Source organism: Trematomus bernacchii, unplaced genomic scaffold, assembly GCF_902827165.1.
Source record: "Trematomus bernacchii unplaced genomic scaffold, fTreBer1.1, whole genome shotgun sequence".
Classification (NCBI taxonomy): domain Eukaryota; kingdom Metazoa; phylum Chordata; class Actinopteri; order Perciformes; family Nototheniidae; genus Trematomus; species Trematomus bernacchii.
Window position 1 is genome coordinate 13313674 of NW_022987714.1, and position 19899 is coordinate 13333572.

Consider the following 19899-nt stretch of genomic DNA (forward strand, 5'->3'; position numbering starts at 1 on the left):
TTATCGCTGTGAACCCCTTGGTCTTTTACTCCATCACTTCTTCAATACTCCTTCACTTTATGTGAAAGGGTAAGCTCTCTTTAGCAGCTCTCTACTACAGCTCACCTGCCGTTTACCTTGGAATGCTGACATCATTAAGCACAACTGTTTGAGTGTTTTCATTATCAGTATAATCTGAATAATGTTGGTCAATTTTGAAGAAGACATATTGTGCTAATCTTCTGGTTTTTATTTGTAGTTAGTGTCTCTACAGTGACAAGTTTACATGTTTTATTGTTCAAAAAGCTCTTTATTTTTCTCATACTGACTGTGCTGCAGCACCTCTTTTCACCCTCTGTCTGAAACCAGAGCCCAGTCTGCTCTGATTGGTTAGCTTGCCGGTTCAATTGTCCATCCATTAGGACAAGTACAGCAACATGATTGATGAAGTCATTAAAACATATTTTGCAAATTGATTTAGCTCATTGTACCACTGCACCTAACAGCAACATATCCTGTACTCTAGATCTGTTACGGTGAGGGTAAGGCTGCTGGAACCAAGCACATTACAAAGACAGGGCAGGCAGATATAGGAAAATAAACAAAAGGCGAGCTTTTATTTGAAAAAGCTGATACAAAAAGAGGGACCAGACCAGGTAACGTAAAAACCACAAAACAAAGAAAAACGAACAAGTACCAACCAGAGGACACAAGGAACAGGAGCAGAAACGCGGATAGGAACAGGAAGGAAACATCGACGACGATCGCACACAGAACATAAGGGAAGACAGACCTAAATACACACAAGATAATCACAGAGACAAGACACAGCTGGAGAGGGGAGGTGAAACACACGGGCAGCAGGTGAACACACTCAGACACAGGAGGGGAAACACAGGAAGTCAAACCAGAAGGGACACACAAATATATTTCAAAATAAAACTGGTAACTATCATCAAACACCCATAATCATGGCACTTTGATGTCCCAACTTTATTCTATTACTCCTTATTCATCATTAATAGTAGTGAAAATACTGGTAATAGTAGTACTCTTAACATTTGTAGTATATAAAGCCTCCGGCCATTAAGGTCACGTGTGCAGAGGCAGAAAAAGCAACTAAAAAACATGCTAACATTTAGAAGACTGCCAGGCTCTTAGCAGCAGTGTATACAGTATGCAGTGTTTTTAACAAGTGTTACTGCATGGCTCACTGGATTTGGGTGGGTATGTGTAGGGTGGCTCGGAATAGATATGACTTGTTTTGTATTTTTATCAGCTCCACAGATGTTTAATAGACGCTCTCAGTATGAAGTCAAAGAACAAATGATGCTTACCTGCTTAAACAGGACAGGAATTCATGTCTTTGTCCTATTAAGTGCCTGCAGCTCTTTCCCTTCGTCACCTTCCTCTCTCCTCTGTTTTCTTCCTGGTTATCTATTATTTATGTTGTATCTTTCCTCTATGTGTGATCATCTGAAACATCTCTGTCAACATTGTGTTGTGTGATTGTATGTTTTCATGCATTTATAAGTGTGAACTCTATGAAGGAACATCTGCGTGGTCATGCTGGCGAGGGACAAACAGCGAGGGGGAATTCTTAACAGGCCTCAAATAAACAGCCTGACAAAGAGAATTGGGGAGGACACTGAAATCTACCAATCAACTGATTCTCCTTTCACTTAACCTGGGGTTGAAAAGATAGGTGAACCTCCTTGAACAAACGCTGGGGAGACCAAAGAGTTGACTGAAAGTTACTCGAAGTCTTTACTTGGGTGGCGACGGGACGGGCTGTTTGCTCAGGCTTTGGATCGACTCACAAATCAAAGTGTGTGTCAGAAAGGAGAGATTAGGGAGCCAGAATGAGTCTGGGATTCTACCTGCTCCCTTGTCTCTTTGTCGTCACCCACCTGGATGAATTGTTATAACATTGTGTAACACACACAAACAGACGCACACAGAAACTAGCTAATACCCTGATGAAATGCAGCTGTTTATCCACTGCTTCTGAACTGAAGATGGGCTGTTTGAAGCGCTAATGAGTGTGGCATTGTGGGAGATTCCCCTTTCATTGAAGCATTTTCTTGCTCTCGGTGTGGCCCGTCCCAGCAGCTGCTGTCATCTCAGGACACAACACAGGCTTTTAAGCTGTTAATACACTGTTAGCGCACTCATGCATGGAGATAGGGGCAGAGAGGAATAAGGAAAATACGCAAAAACAATGACAGAGTTTCAAAGAAAAAGAGGAAGGTGCAGCTCTTTGGCACTTTCATCAGCTGTTGAAATATTATCTGATGCCATCAAACTGGTTTGGATAGAGATACAGGACAAACAGTTGATCCAGGTTTCCTGTGAATTGAATACTGGTGAGGTTTGTCTGTGTGTTTATCAGGAAGCGGGTAACTGATGTGCTGTGCCAGGAGCTCAGGTTTCAAAGACCAGGATGGATAATAGGAGACGTTTAAAAAGCCACCTCAGACAATGCAGGGTCTTAAGTCCTGGATGTCTTGCTCATCATTCAGCTGATCCCATTTCCTGACTTCTGAAGATTGAGGGATCTAACTCAAACCTCGCTGCTTTTCACCTGCTTAGTTTTCCCACTGTATTCACTCGGTTTGGAAAACAAAAGGGAAAATATGTGTTTTGACAACTTCACATTTCACTGCCTTTTTATGCCACAGCTTCCCCGCCTCCCGTGCTCCATCACTGCTTCACTCGTCTCCCACTCTTTATGTTCCCCCTAGGTGAATTGAACCTTATCTTCCTTTAAAACGAAGCTCCGGGAGAGAAGGGTGGGGCCTTACCTTTCGGAAGTCAAGCTAGCATTCTGACCCGCCGTGCTGAAAGGCCCTCAGGCTTCACTGCATCGCTCTCATAAGATGATCTCTATGAGGAAAGCAGGAGATTACACCTGATAGGAAGGAGACTTAGCATTAAGTCAATTGGCTCCTTTGTGGAATAATCTGTTCTCCTCATCCAAATCATTGTGATGAGTGATAAGGCCTCAAGTGCGTATGAGAGGAGGGGAAGAAATAGCAGTTATGTATTAACTCAGCTTCTTTTCTCATGTTACATGAAACCACTGCTATGAGATCTGGTTTCATGTGAATGACACACTTCTGTTTTATTGTAATTGAATTCAAGAATTATTAAAGGGGACATTATAATTGTTTGGGGTTTCCCTTTCCTGTAGTGTGTAATAAAGGGTTGTGTGTATGTAAATGCTCTGCAAAGGCTAAAACATAGTGACATCACTACGCTACACTTGTGCTTCTATTAGCGCTCCAACACATTGTACGTGATAGGCTAAGGGGTGGGACATCTCTAAGCGGTTGACCACAACAGAGCCGGCCAGCTAACCAATCAGAGCAGACTGGGCTCTGGTTTCAGACAGAGGGTGAAAAGAGGTGCTGCAGCACAGACAGTATGAGGAAAATAAAGAGCTTTTTAAACATTAAAACAAACTATTTGTTTTGTTTACCAGTGCTTGAAATGTCACACCCATGTAAACTGTAAAAGTACTACAGTGACAAAGTATCATATCTTAGACACATTAAAGACTTAATTTCACAACAACCATATTGTGTCAGGGCTTATTTTTATCTCATTCTCAGTAACAGGAATTTCCCATTTGTTGTCATGGTATTAAAATGATGACAACTTACAGAACACTGTGCCTGCGGTGCTTCTCTGTGTTACCTGCAAATGTCATTATCTAAAATCCTTCATCCTTATCACTCTGACTGTCTTCATACTTGACTGCATATTGTGTCTTCTAGGAATGGCATCAGTGGGATTTGCTCAGGACTAGCCTCAGGAGGTGATCTCAGGTAAGACTTTTTCTTTTCTTCTCTTTGCCTACGTGAGCTACTGATTCATGGGAGCAACATCTCGTCCATGCGTCCTATTTCTGTGTTTGAACTTGCTGGATCTCAAGCCAAACTCGCCTGAATGATCATATTTTGAATGAGTCACAATCTGTTTAAGGAACAGACACATTACATGTCAAATAGCCCTGGGCTGTGTGTAAGAAAATGTGTCATGCATGTCCTGAAACATGAGATACAGATGACACATGACAGAGGAAAGAGGAAAGAATCAATTAGGTGTTAAGGAAATGCTCCGAGAAGCTGGTACAGGTTGTGTTTGTGAATGCTCCTGCTATCCTCAGATGCCATCTCTGTTAACAATAGATCATAGCGCTGCTGGGCTTGTAGTTTTGTTTTGATTGAAACTAGTCTCGCTTGCTTGTCTATCGGTCGCAGGAGCTTTAAAAAAGCTTTCTTCTACCTGTTTATCTTCTTCTGTCATGCTTGTTTTTTAAAGTAAGTGGACATTGTGGCTCATTACTGATCTTTACTTGAAAGTTATTGTAGCTGGGATTAGCCGGCCTGTGCTGATGTTGACATGTGTTTCACAACCGCATGTTTGTGTAGTTACTTCACTTATGTCATATTAGGGTTTGTCAAGTTCATGGCTGGTGTTGTTTATTCTCACACTTGCTGCAGGTGTATAAATCCCTGATAATAGGAAATAAAAGTAGCTTTCAGTAAGGTAAAGGTCAGCAGTGATCTATTATTGACCTTGTTACTGTCATTTTCAGTATCACAATGATATGATACCAGTACCGTGTCTTTCTCTGCCATCGAAACCACGCAGGCATGGATTCCTGTAAATGTTAGGTTTAGGTGCTTTCGCTGCCTCTAGCACACAATGATCGAATTGTTTTTTAAATTGCTAATCAAATGTATTATGTCGTGAGAATGTATAACACATTGTTCATCATAGGATAGAAGTGTGGAGATGTTCTTTTTTTTTTGCCACACCATATACCTTCTTTTTTATTTGTAAGTATTTCTAGTTACTTTTACCACCTCAAAGGTGATAAGCAAGAAAACATCTTTAAAGAAAGATAACAAAATGGCAAATGAGAGTTGCAAAAAATTAGTTTGAGGTGCTTTTATTTACAAAAATAGTCAGGCAAAAACAAAAAGACCAACAATATAATTGATGCATTTTTAATAGACACCAAAAGGGATTTTTAGCCACATGTCAGGTTTTTCGCCACTCTCAGACTAGATGGATCAATTGTCTTGCATTGTAAACAATCAGACATGTTACTGCCAGTTGTTATACTGAATAAATACTATGCATTATAAGAATCATGGTTCCTGGTAAAATACCTTAAATAAATAAAACAATTTAAACGATAAGGTAATATGTTATTATACAGTTAGGTATGCTACTCTCTTGCTATTACACAATGACACCTGGCTAACAGTTTTGACTAAACAGTGGATCTGTGTAATGTTGTGACTGTAGATTTATTGTGGTGCGTGCCCTGACTACAATTATAGATACACAAAATGTTTCTGAAGGAACATTTATGAATGTTTCTTTTATTACTTGCCATCTGCAATCAGTGTCTGCAATTGTGTCTTTGTGCAAACTAGTCATAAAAAAACTAGATTGCTTCAAGCACACAAATTCAAAAAGAATGGATCACTGAAGAAACAGAAATAATTGAGTTTGAAAAGGTTGCTTTGAGACCGCAAAATAAATTACACATTGACAAAATACACTGAAACATGTGTGACAGTAGAATTAAGCTCAATGGCACTTAAAAAGAAGAGGAATAGAAAAGAAAAAAAGAGAAGGAAGGAAAAAGTGATAAAAAATGATTATTGTTGTCGTCTTTCTTTGTCCATGCTTTAGAGTTTCAACATGTTGTCTAAGCGATATTGGTTCCAATAGGGTTGAAAGTGGCAGGACACATTTCTATGTTAAGTAATTGTTAAAGTTGTGTAACTTTTTTATCCCCCATTGTATGTTGTAATTATGAAATAGTTTGCATCCCCTGCAAGTGTTGTTCCCTGTTGAGTTGCACTAGCATCTTTCTACAGATGATGGACATGCTTATCCATAGAATGTATACAGAAGTGTGTGTGTGTGTGTGTGTGTGTGTGTGTGTGTGTGTGTGTGTGTGTGTGTGTGTGTGTGTGTGTGTGTGTGTGTGTGTGTGTGTGTGTGTGTGTGTGTGTGTGTGTGTGTGTGTGTGTGTGTGTGTGTGTGTGTGTGTGTGTGTGTGTGTAGATCTGGAGCAGTTAGAACAGCATAAGCAGATGTTTCCTCTGTTTGGCTCTAGAACATGAAGAAAATAAAGGGCCTAACCTGGAAGACAGGGTCTCATTGATCACCTACAGTAACCCACTCAAACAGCGACCAATACAAAGTTAAGTTAAGTTATAACTAAATAACTTAACACAAGGCCTAATTCTGTTAAGATAATTGCATTTTAAAGGCATATGAGTTGATGAAGCAATTCAGCAATGGTGAATCATGAAATCCCATGAATATGTGACATCGCCCATACTGCATGTTTCTGAAGCTGTAGAGACTGCACCCACTTGTCATTGAAAGCGGCCACCCCCTTAATTAAACTTTAAAAAATCACCACTCATAGAGTTCTCATGAATGGGATAATTAGCTACACAAAACAGTTTTTTATACCGGCAACACCTGTTGATTTCTTCTGTGTTGGGCTTTTTAACATGGGGGTCTATGTGGATTGAATCGCTTTTGGAGCCATGTGGCCATCCGAGGAACTGCAGTGTTTGCTACATCCGCATATACCCTTCATTTTACATCACCAGAGGTTGCCACTTAGGGGTTGGGTTGATAAGTGATCATCAAAAGACAAGCTCGCTTTTCATAAACTTGCACCCTAATTGGAAAAGTCTTGATTGTCGTCACTCATTTCACACCATACTTTACCATACACTTCCCTAACGCTAATTGGCCGCAGTCTTCTGAAGGAAAGGAAATGCATACAGTGTAGTCCAGTGTGATAGAGCATTCCTGGGGCAAGTGGCTGCTCTCAGCGTGACTCGACACTTTTGACATGTGGTTGGCTGTGCAGCAGCAGAACACTTGTGTTCACAACGTTTGCCTGTTAGGATTAGCGCTGTGCAGCTGCTCCACTCCTCACAGTTCACCAACACCGGGACTATCAGGACAGAGGTGGACCTCACTGGACCTCTTGCACCAACTTCCACAAATCACACTCATTTGCAAACATCGTGTGGACTTATTCTCAAAGGCAGGTGTAACGCAAGTTCTACACGCAGATTACATTAAATGCACAAGATATTCATGGGATTTCATGATTCACCATTGCTGAATTGCTTCATCAACTCATATGCCTTTAAAATGCAATTATCTTAACAGAATTAGGCCTTGTGTTAAGTTCTTTAGTTATAACTTAACTTAACTTTGTATTGGTCGCTGTTTGAGTGGGTTACTGTAGGTGATCAATGAGACCCTGTCTTCCAGGTTAGGCCCTTTATTTTCTTCATGTTCTAGAGCCAAACAGAGGAAACATCTGCTTATGCTGTTCTAACTGCTCCAGATCTACACACACACACACACACACACACACACACACACACACACACACACACACACACACACACACACACACACACACACACACACACACACACACACACACACACACACACACACACACACACACACACACAGGCAGGCCTAGTGGTTGGACCTGCCAGAGGAAGAGTGTTACTAGCACACATGCATTGATACTTTTAGACACACACACACACACACACACACACACACACACCAACACACACCCACTCACACACAGATGCTGCCTGTCTTCCTCTCATCCTCATCCTGTCACAACCACTGTGCAGTTTGTCCTCCCCATCAGGACCTGCTCTGACAGCTGCTCTGGCATCCACATCTATAAGTCCCATTCACCCAATCAACCAAAAAGTACAACAGGTGATATTATGTTGTAGCAGCACTATAACTACATAACTTATGAGGGAGAATTTAGAAACGGCATGCTGTAGAGTCTGGGGAAACAAATTATACTGAAAAAGCCCTAAAAAAGCACAGATCTAAGCCAAGGCCATTTCCATAAGTGACAAATAATGAGTGTGCCCTGTGATTCGGATCAGCTCCAACATTTAATGGGTTCTTCCTTGGATCATGCTTCACCCTTTTAATTACAGTTACTCACTGCCCTACAAAAAGTAATTGTGTTAGCGTTTCTGAACACACGGCAGGGTAAGGTTTGAGCACATAACTACTGGGTTAATGTGACAGAATGATTTGGTTTTGGGATAGAAGGATCTACCTTATTAGTTTTAAGAACAATTATTCAAACTAACCAACCAATCCCTTGCTGTTTTAACAACACCATTAGACACCACTAGAAGCCTTTGTCAGGTAATCTTAGGTTGTTCAAATTTAAATAAGTGACCACTGCTTGAACACTTTGTTAGCGCTTACAAAGATTTAAAAAATCCCCACAGATATCAGGAAACGTTCCTGGGAAGGGGACGCTGCAACAACGACTGTTTGTTGGTGCTACAGAGGATCAGACTCTCCAATGCCTCGCCATCACTGAGAGACAGAAATAGCCCTTGTGTGAGCCCTTTCAAAATTGTAGAATAATAACCCTCATCACCCAAAAGGGAAAAGGCAAGGTCTGTCCTTCCCAGAGATTATGGTGGGAAGAATCGATGACTTCCTCCGACTTTCACCCTCAGGGAAAAGGGGACAACGTCCCCCTGGTATTAATAGTGTTCCTCTGATAGGCTGGCCAGTAAGCTGTCTGCTGGTTTCACAGCCTTTGGTCTCGTTGTGAGAACCTAGTGTCACTTTTTATATAATATACATCCCCTTTCCTACCTGTTTTTGTTAAGCTCCATGCCTCATGCTCTTTGTTGTACATCACAACCTTTCTACTGCACAATATACAATTGAGTGTCCCATCAGTAGACACCTAACACTGAGTATTTGATAGTTTTTCTTCAGCTCTCTGTCGGGGGGATGCTGTATTACTATTGGACCCTTGTGTCGTAAAATACCGGGAGCAAAGGTGATATGCGTCTCTCATTGACAGGGCTGTTATCCTGAATGGCAGGTTGTGAGTTTGCCTCAGGGCCAGAGGAGCCATTCACCCCGACACGTTGGTCACAATAGGAGCTGTAAATACAGCCGCTTAGCCTTTCAATTAGCTCATTGTTTCTTAAAGCACAGGATGTAACACTTCAGTGTATAGTTACAGAAAAAAAACACTTGTGCTGGGAGAAAGTTTATACAAAAAAAATGTTTTTTAAAGGCATGAGTGTGATTAGAAACAATGATGGGGTTAAATTGAGAAGTGATATATGCACATTGAATAGAATTTCTTTTTTCTTGACTTCTCAAAGAGTTATTATTTTCAGCTGGTTTGATAGCCTAATGCCCCAAATAGGTTCTCTGAAAGGAGAGCATGGGAAAAATTGCTGTCGTTGTGGAAACTGCTGGGAAAAGACTGAGTTCTCATTGGTAGAAGTGCATGGCATTGTGGGATGTGAGATGTGAGCTGAGAAACTGTGTTGATCCCTCTGAGAAGAAGTAGGAAGCACGGGAACATGGACACAAAAAGCAAACCGGTACCAACCGATTAAACCGGACCAGAGCTGACCAGTTTCTGCTCCACTGGGTGAAGCAGTAGATGAGGGGTGGATGGTCAGTGATAGTGGCAGTGGGTGTAGGCAGGGTGGCCACTCTTGTTTCACAGTCGTCTGCTCCAGCAGATTTTAAATCCCTTGACGTCCGTACGAGCAGTGGCGGCCCGCATACCGACATACCAGGCTGATGGTTGCCTGCCCATTAGCGGGGCCCAAGTGGTGGAGCCCACCCAGGGCTGCGGACCCTCTCCTGCCCACCTTCTGCCTTCCTGCCCAGCCCTGGCTCTGGATCAGAGGCAGGCCTCACGTCGGGGGACAGGGCTAATGATGGTCACAGCCATGCCATCTCTTTCATGCCCCAACCCAAGAGTACAACTTTGCCTAATGCTATTTCCTGCAGATAAGAGGCAAACAAGCTCCTTTTACTTCTATTTCCTCATCATAGGTTTGGGAGGTGAGCAGTGGCAAAATATGTGATTCAGTCCATGATTTGTTACATCATCAGCTGGTTGGGTTTCACTACGGCAGCTACCATGCCTGCTGTCACAATGCATTCATTTGAAATATCAGAGAAGTCATTAATGAAGTGGAATCAGTGGGATGAAATAAAGATTGGCCAATTTATGTGCACAGAACCAGATCTAGTTATCCATATCGAACCATTTTGCCCTCCATCAGTCCCTAAGTGCCTTAATCAGGGCTTTGTTACGAGATTGTTCTACTCACCAAAGGCCTTGCAAATTGTTTCCAGCTTTAAAGGAGATTGTTGGAGATATTCATGCTACTTGGAAAAGGTCTCCTTTTTCAGAGCTCTGCAGTCAAACATTGTCCTCTTCAAATATACAAAACCTTTGCAGTCGAAAGAAATTGCTTAATAAATCACAAGATTGACATAAGTTAGTGTGCTTTCAGCTGGATATCAACATAAAAGGAGAGAAGAGGTCAAAAAGCCACAGCAACAGATGTCCCCTCAATGTAAGGAGGAAAGTAAACAATAACAAAAAAAGAAAAGAAAATTGAGCTAGCAGAAGCCAACAAATAAATTGACAACAAGAAGTTCATAAAATGAGCAGAAAAAAGATAAGACAAATAATTTAAACCTTTTGAATTTAATTTAGTGTTGTTAGGATACAGAGCTGTTTTACCATGAATTACTTCTGACATGTCACATTTAAAAACACTACAATCTGATTTGCATTTTTAATCCGAAACAAAGCATGAGATGTATTTTTGTAACTATATCGGTCAATGCTGCGTACTTATGTTCCCTTAAGCCTGTAGCTACAAACACGCTTCCTGCTTCAAGAATCTACGTCATAAAGCCAGCTGAGTACAGTGAGGGCAATTGTGGATCCTCTTGGCATTTGGTATCGTCCCTCCGCCTGTCTCCGTCTCGCTCTCTCTGTTTGAGGACAACAGTGTCGTCAGAGGGGATGGCAGGCATGGTCTGAGCAACGCGCACACATCCGTCCACGCGCCCCTCTGATCCCAATCATTCATAAATTCAGCCAGAGAGATTTGTATCCGCCATCCGCCCTGTAGTGTCTGTTATTTCTGTCCCCTTCATCCCTTTGGCTATTAGGGAGGAACGAGATGTCCCAGTACGCACACAATCCCACTCACATGTTTGATGATGACGACAGCCATCTGTCTCCTTTAATCATCTCAACAAAAAAATGTATACATTTATATGCCTATCATTCACTTTGTTTCTACTTAACTGAATGTATCTTTCTACATTCTCTCGTCGCTTTTCTCTTTAAGTTCAGTTTTTCTATTTCACTTCTTCCTCTTTCAGTATATAGCCACTTTCTCACCGTTTCTCCCTGTCCCTCGGCCAGCAAAAAAAAACAGCAGTGAAATTTCCCCTCAGCCATTTAGCCCAGATTCAACAGTGCAGGCAGGCAGGCGGGCAGCGTCGAGGCTGTAACTTACCAGAATGTAAATAGAGCAGTGTTTTTCACATTACTTCACCGCTTATTTTTAGTAGCTGAACAAGAGCAGGCAAGGGTGTGCCTTTTCAAGCCCCGACTGTAAGTCTTATCAGCTGAATACACAGAAGAGGAAAAAAAAGGAGAGAAATTATAAATCAAACAAAACAATAATGACACAACACAGGAAGTGATGTGTTGATTTATAGTGTAACGTTTAACTGTAACTGACAGACAGGTTTTTTTTAAATAGGGGAAGAGTGTTGTCTCTCTCACATGTTTACTCAACCATATTGTGTCATTTGGTGCAGTATATTTGCATTAGACTAGGTGACACCTTTAAAAGGAAAATTACTCAGTTCAATTTGGTAGTTTGCCCAAAGGCTCTTCAGCAGCGTTCTTCAGACGTACAGTAGCTGCCAGCCATTCCTCGATTACTGGTCCAGATCCAGCTCACAGCTTCCCCTTAACTTCCAGGAATCTAACTAGTAACTCCAGTCTGTTTGAGCAGTCAGTGCGGAAGCTAAGTGGTGTCTCACTGCCTCTGCGCCTGGATGTCTTCCTCCCAGCCGCCCCTCTGCTCACACCAGGAAATGTCTTTTTCCAACTCATTCTCCAATGCGCTTAATTCCATCCATGCTCTCCAGCAACCAAGCCAACAGCTTGTTGCTAGCTCTCCTCTATAGCTCTAACCCCTTTTACACGTTGATTGTCCCTCTGCGGAAATAGAGAGGCGCTCATTAGATGAGGTCATTTTGTAGGCTTACCCAGGAGTTAGCATCTGCTAATTTCCTCACCAAGAGCATTGTTTTGTTAGCAGGATAATCCCCACATATAAGCACAACTTTAATCATTTTTAAATGCAATCAGCCTAAGTAAATCGCTAATAGGCTAGTTAGGCTAATAATAAAAGGACATTGCAGTCAACAACATTGCTTCATGTCAGCTAAGCTAAAGGCTAAGTGATGTTAATAGTGTCATAAGCCTCTTGTTAGCCACCCAAGTTTATGACAAAAAAACATTGTTGTGAGATGAAGGAGCGGGAATAGCTAAAATGCTAACACATTTCTGGGTTTCAGGACTCATTCCTGCATAATACATGACTTACATTGCAACAACAGGTTATCAAATGCAGCTTTAACATGTGCCTATGTGAGGAAATCTGCAAGGTAATGAACTTTAGGCTTTTCTCACACTACACGTATTAGGTATTGTTTTCTCAACTGAGCACAGATCATGCAAGTTTTCTCGCACAAAAACGTGGATGAAAGCATTCGAGGTTGAAGTGTTTGTGTGTGTCCTTATGTGTGTGTCTGCTGCGAGGCGAGAGGTGCTAAACCCTCCATGTTCAGCTCAGTCACCGAACATGATGACTCAGTTACATTTCCACTGAGGTAAGCTGTCACTCTCCGATGAGCAGTGAACTTACAGAAGCACTGAGTCACACACCACACACGCACACACACAGAATCTAATGTCCCCAACTAGCTTACAGGCCAGCAACGATTACATGCTGAATATTTTCAATGAAGCCATCAATAAATACAACCGAACACAACTCTCTCCCACTCTGTGATGATCTTGGTGCGCAGCCATCGATGCACACACACCGACACACACACTTACGCTTGGCCTTGTCCCTTTCCAAACAGCCCTTCTATAGTGAGAGGCTCCAATGGAGTGGATCAGCTCCAGCTAAGACACCCTTTCACACTTCCTCCCCTTTCTCCAAACCCTCCCTCTGTGTGACCGCAGGGCCTTCCTTCCTTCCTTCCTCCTGACACACAGGCCTGGGAGAGTCGCAGGGGAGTCAGGATGGCCGGATGTGCCCCGATCAGAAAACACAGAGACGGACGGACTGACAAGGAACAGACATGCAGACAGGAAGATGCTGCTGCTACCGTGGACTTTGGGCTCGGTTGTCTTCCCATCCGGAGCTACAAGGAGACTGACATCATTCCTGTTTTGATAGGACAACAGGAAGGTTGGGGGGGGGGGCGGGGTCAGAGACGGAGGAGTGTGTGGGTGAGAGCATGAAGCAGTATGAGGAAACAGAAGGAAACGTAACTCTGGATCAGAGAAGTGGCAGCGCTATAATCACGCCACTGGAGGTGTGTTTGACCTCAGGTCTGCAGGAGACTTTGACAAGGCCGTGATAAAAGGCCCGGCCCATCTGTATGCTGAACTGCCCCATTTTTTCTTTTTTACTGTTGTGGTTGCAAAAATTACAATATTATCCAAATGCCTCAGCAGGACACAGAGCATTAAAATAATAAAACACATGTATGCTCCGTTTATTGATGTATGTAACTGAATTTCAAATGTGACCAAGCATCCCTATAATTTTGTAGTTGTTTAAAGAATGTATTCAGGTGTGAACATCTCACAAAGCATAACAAAATATATATATATTCCACATACAGGAGACAAATAACAAAATGCATTTAATGACATAAATGCAGAAAGAAAGTTCATTTTTTCAGGTTTTTGATACCCACAGACTTTATTATGTACAGGAACATACCTGATTTGTTCTCACTCTAACCCCTCCTCCTGAATCTAATAAAGCAATAAAACACACAAAGTAAATTAAGACTAGAGCCTGTTTTGCCTCAAGAGTGTAGACTTTGCACACAGGAAGAGCCCTGACTATAGAAAGAAACCTCACGTCTTAGTGTACAGCTTTCTACCTGCATGCTAGACTGCAGGCTGTACAGCAACTCTCATATGGAGCATTTGACTTCCAGAGCACTTCTTCTCAATGCAGTTTATCTCCTCTGCAAGACAGCCATTTCCTCCGCTGTTCTCTTGGGGAACAGTGGAAGAGAAATGATAGCAAGTGGCTGTAAGGGCAGAATAAAGAGAAGAAAGAAAAGAAAGCGGAGACAAGGAAGGGTCACAATAATAGCAATCTCTCTTCTGGCCCCCCTTTTCTTTCTCAGAAGAGGATACAGTGAGTGCCAGCTGTGCTCTGCTGCTGCTGTACAGTGCACACTACTTCAGAGAAGTCACCCTCACTGCACTCCATCCACCCCATTGAACTGCCAGCTCTGGCAATCAATTCTGAGCCTTGTGCTGTCACTGCTGGCCTCTGGACACAGCAGCTGGCTGCAGGAAGACAAGCGCTCCTCCACAGAGTCTGTCCCCCGATCAGCTGCACCCAGCTGTCCAGCAGCAGCCCCGCTATTCAGAGCGCTGCTGCCGCGGGTGAGGGAGGCCTCTTTCACTGTCGAGTCCCCTCCACCATACTTTCTTTTTCACTTCTTCCTTCCTAAATTCTCAACCGTACACACACACATCCGCCCTTGAGCTGCGCAGCAGGCCTCATGCGTCTGTCTGGGTTGGCTTTCTGTCTTTCTTTCTTCCCAAAGTCAAATTGTCCATCTGTCTCTGCCTTCACTAACTTTTTATTCCACTATTTTCATCTTGCTTTCTCTCTCCGAGCCATTCTGCCCCTGTCTTCCATGCTGGGTCTTTAGATGAACTTCCCTTTCCTTTTTTGCCGTTGTAGCCTTTCTTTCTATTGCCTCCATCCATGTCCCTTCTGTCTCTGTATTGCGCGGTACCCATTCCTCTTTTCCGTCTTTGTTGGTTGCCATGTCTCAGTTTCTCCGCTCCTTTCTCTGCAGGCCTGTCCCCCTCCTTTTTTTTGCCACTCGCTCTTATTTCTGCACAATTTCCATCTCATTCTTTGTCGCCCTGCTGCAATCTAAACTATGCCCTCTTTTTTTTCCTAATGTCACAATACTGTATCTTTTCTTTCCCTTTTTCTTTAGAGTTACTTCTTTTTCTGTCCTCCTTTCTGCTGTATTTTTTTTACAGGTGTCTGTAAGGCGGGGATTTACATTTTCTCAGGACAGGCAGCCCGTGGAGAGAGGCCTGCTGGCAGATCAAAGGCTCCGGCTGTAAAACGATCTGAAAGAGTCCAGCATTAGCATCCATCAGGGTACCTTGAAAGCTCCCTGGTCAGCCGAGAGGGAAGCTGAGGGCCCCCCAAAGTGAAAGCCCAGTCTGGAGAGGGGTGATGGAGGGGCGGAGGGAGGGTAGAATGGGGGTGGAGAGAAAAAGAGAGAGGTGGAGGGATGAATAACAGGCTCCTCGGCTGAAGACATGAAGGAAATATTTCCACGTGGGAGGAAAATTCCCATAACAAGCTGCAAATGTTTTTATTTCTCTTTTGGATTCAGCCCCCCCCCCCCCCCCCCCCCCCCCTACCTCCCCCGCCTCTTCCTCCAGCACTTCCTCTCTCTTCTCTTCCTCTCTATCCTTCTAATTTCTTTAAGGCTGTAAGGGGAGACCATCTCCATCTGTGCACCATCTCCACTCAGCTCACCAAAAGCCAGACTTTTACTACTCCACCCTGCAGTATAGGGTCATGTCTGGTCGGGGATGGGAAGTGGAGGGAAGGATAGAGTGTGGGAGGAAGAGAAACCTGGATTGCCTTCATAAATTGTTACTCTTTACATCAGAATTGAAAGCGGGAGAAAAGTAGGGATGGCAGGAGTATGTGGGCTGTGTGTATGTTCCTTCTATGCAATAAGCATGATTCACAGTCTTGAAATGGATACCTAACATGTGTGATAGGGATTAAGATTAGACCTGCATTCCTGGTGTGTTCCGGTGCCTGCACATTTGTTTCTTTTTCAATAACAACAGTTAGGTCACATTCGTCGCATAAATCTTAAAATATGCATCCTTGTGATTCCCTCAAGAAATACGATTTATAGACACTGAGACCCGTGAACACTAAGCTCTTTTTTTTCTTTCTTTCCAGGAAAGGCTTTCAGCTGTGCTATGTGGTGATAACTTTCACACGTCTTGCAGTTTTCAAATTCCCAAATCTCCAGTAACCAGTGGTGACGATGCACTTTTAAGCGCTTACCCCTTTCCCCAGCACCCTTACCGTAACAGGAAGTCGGGTTAGCCATGATGGTTCTATGAATGAATCCATATTTGTAGGAGGTTTGGTCTGTGTTTCCAAATCCCATAGCTCTACAAAATGCACCTCATGGTCGAGTATGAGGCTGAACAGGTCTCCTGGAGGACGGAGTGAAAGTAGTTTGAACGAGTAACAATAAAATGACACGTGTCTCGGAAGGGTGTAACACTTTTTTAACACACAAAAAATCAGTTTAGTTTAGAATTAGTCAGACATACAATGAAAAAAACATTGTCACTGGAAATAATCAGTCGTTTTGTCTTTTTAATCTTTATATATAGGTATTGTAATTAGTTGTCACCAGATTTAGGAAACTCAAGTTTATGAGAAATTTGAGTAGAAATGTTGCCTGACTATATTTAGGCATGGGAATTTAGGGCACTTTTACACTAATGGGTGTTTATAGGTTTAAGGTCAAACTGTCCTCTCAGCCAATTAAGAGGGATTATTTCAGAGTCTTTAACTGCTGTGCCTACAGGTGTGCTGCATTGTCATCGGAGACATTTGTCTATCCAAATCGGACCCTCATAGTATGAATCCTTGGTAAATCTCCACTTTGCAAAATAATACAATATTTTTTTTAAATATATGACCCTTTAACATGTAAATAATCTGCAAAGATCCTTATGTGAAGGAACCACATGTTTATTAAGAAGCATAGGTAAGGAGTTTGATCTGATAGTGAACATGATTGAAGCCTGTGACATAAGATTTTCAACTGCATAATTACTCTGTAGCTATGTCAGATTGACAATAAAGAACCTTGATTGGCTGATCTCAACCACAGAGTGACACAACCCTTATGCTACATATTTGTGTACATGTAACAAAACTGTAAAGTGTGATGAATGCTCACACATTTGCAGAAGCGTACTCTCAATGATCCACACACACTTATGCACACATACTCAACATACTCGACATCCAACATACTCTGGTTGTGTGTCCCTCAATGTGCAACTTGCTGACATGTGGAGACTCCTTCAGCTTCTGCCTTAGCACACACACACACACACACACACACACACACACACACACACACACACACACACACACACACACACACACACATACACATACACATACACACATATATACACACACATAAACACACATACACACACACACACACACACACACACACACATACACACACACACACACACACACACACACACACACACATACACATACACATACACATACACATACACACATATATACACACACATAAACACACATACACACACACAGATACAGACAGACAGACAGACAGACAGTGGTGGGCTCAGCTCGTCTGTCCTGTCCACCCGAGGAAGGGTTCCTCCTCTGTTTAGGGAAGAGGATGTGATCTCACTTGTTAAAAATCCAACCTATGTCGCTTGCCACTCATGACTTAATCCAGGCTTCTCCTTTGTGCAGAGCCCCCTCCCCTTCCCCCTTCTCCTCTTACTTTCTCTTGCTTTCGCTGTATGCATCTATATATCTATATATCTAACTGTTTTTATAAAGTCATATTTTAAAGTGCAGATTCATCGAGTACAGTAGTGTAATATGGTGCTTGAAAAAAACACATGCATATTGGCCTTGCAATAAGTGTGAAAAGTGCAAACACAGCACTTTGGTCAACTGAGGTTGTTTTAAATGTGCTATATAAATGAATAAATATTGAGATTGAGATTTAAAGAAGCTAAAACAAAATCAATTCAATAAAATACATAATTTATCATGGTTGTTTTTAGCGTTTTTTTCTTTGTTTGACAGATGACAAAGCAAAAATTGGATAAAGACGCTTGTTAAAAAAGGGTACCAAAACTTTGCTCAGGACTCTAATGGCGCTTTTCCACTGCAGCACGTAGCACGGTTTAAGCGGGCCGAGCCAAACCAGGCCTGCTTTTTTTTGCTTTTCCACTAGGGGTAGTTCCGACCCAGGGCTACTTTTTCACCTTTGTTCTGGCCCTCCAAAAACGAGGTTCTTACCGGGCCAACAACCGGGCTGAATATGCTAAACTAGTGACGTAATCACTCTCGACTGCTGAATGGTCAGAGAGAATCGCTGGCAGGGGGGCTACAACTACAACAAAATGAACATATTTGACCTTGATTTAATTGTAATACACGTTTCAAAATGATGCCGAAGTAACAACATACTGATACCGGTTAGTAAAAACCATGAATTAATGCTTTGATAAGTCTGCAGACAGACGGCAGGCGAAAAAACTTTTAAAATGCGTGTTTTCTGAATGGAGATCGGATCGATCAGGCTAAGCTAACGTTGTATATGCTCCGTCCACACTCACAACAACGGCCTACAGACATAAATAAACCAGCGACTGTATTCTCCATGACACAGACAGTCTGTGGTTTGTACTTGTTTAACTTTTGTCTAGTTTCTGAACAGATATGAGGAGCTGTGAGGTCTGAGTGCTAACAGCTAACGGCTGATGTTTTGGTTTTGTGGTTCGCATTGAAGATGACGTCACAGCAGTTTTACGCAGCGTCGCTCCGCCCGCCGAACAGCCGATCGTCCCGCCTACACTGCGTTACTATAGTTACTACCCCAGTTACTAAACTGTAATAGAAACGCAGCATAAAGTGAGCCAGGCCTACCAAGGCCTAACCATACCGTACTAAGCCGTGCTAAGTCCTGCAGTGGAAAAGCGCCATAAGTGTATGAGTCCAATTACACTTAAGAATCTTAAACCTTGAGGAATATTTCAGAGATACCTAGCATGTGCCTCTCGATAGGTAAAATGTCCCGCCTACTGCACGCAGCTAGCCGTTACGATTGGCTCGTTGGTCTGTGGTACAGTGATCTGATCACTTCCTATCCACCTCCTTAAGGAACACAACAACCAGATAGCTGAGGTATTTTTAAAGATAACAAGCACAAGGAAGCAAGATGAATTCAACAACACATGTGCTGGACAATGGCTACATACACTGAATGTAAACGAAACAGAAAATCTTCACAAACCTTCCTACATGTTTTATGTATTCACTTCTTCTTAATTGGGACGGTCGGGACTCAACAGGAACATGCTGCGTGTCAGTTGGCACATGTGTGGGTAACATGCTCACACAACTGGAAATTGACTATATCGCTCCTACCGACTTCAACATCTGTTATTGTTTTTTAAGCGACTTCATTTGGGGCTGTTGTTTGTTAGTACAGCTAGACGCACACTTTATAGTCCACAGACGCACCAAAGCCATTCTCTGTATTGTCATGATGCCCCTCATTAGGCCGTGATATATATGGCTCTATCAGGATGACAGTGGCTGACCATATGGGCTCTTTCTGAAAGCCAAACACAATGGGCTGTTGACAGGGACAGTTATACAGTGGCCTCTAATCTGTGGTTTTCATGGTCAAACTGTGCAGAAGTAGAGAATAGCCAACAGCTTGTTGAGGTTGTGTTTCTTTTTTATTTTGCTTCCTGGCCAGCTGTGTGTGAGACCGTTTGTGTGCATCTTTAACGCACATGTACAGTATGCATGTGTTTTTTCACACTGCCCTGTGTGTAGTTGATATTGAACCCGGGTCGCCATCCCTGCCAGT

The 19899-nt window shown here is 42.6% G+C and overlaps 1 protein-coding gene across 1 annotated transcript in view; it reads left to right on the forward strand.

Annotated features, from left to right (window-relative positions):
• The window catches only part of ccnd2a (cyclin D2, a), a 164405-nt gene that overhangs the window by 97736 nt on the left and 46770 nt on the right, over positions 1–19899 (forward strand). Inside the window, exon 3 of the mRNA XM_034141985.1 lies at positions 3759–3809. The gene's annotated coding sequence lies outside the window, so the exon portion shown is untranslated. The remainder of the gene's footprint in view (positions 1–3758; positions 3810–19899) is intronic.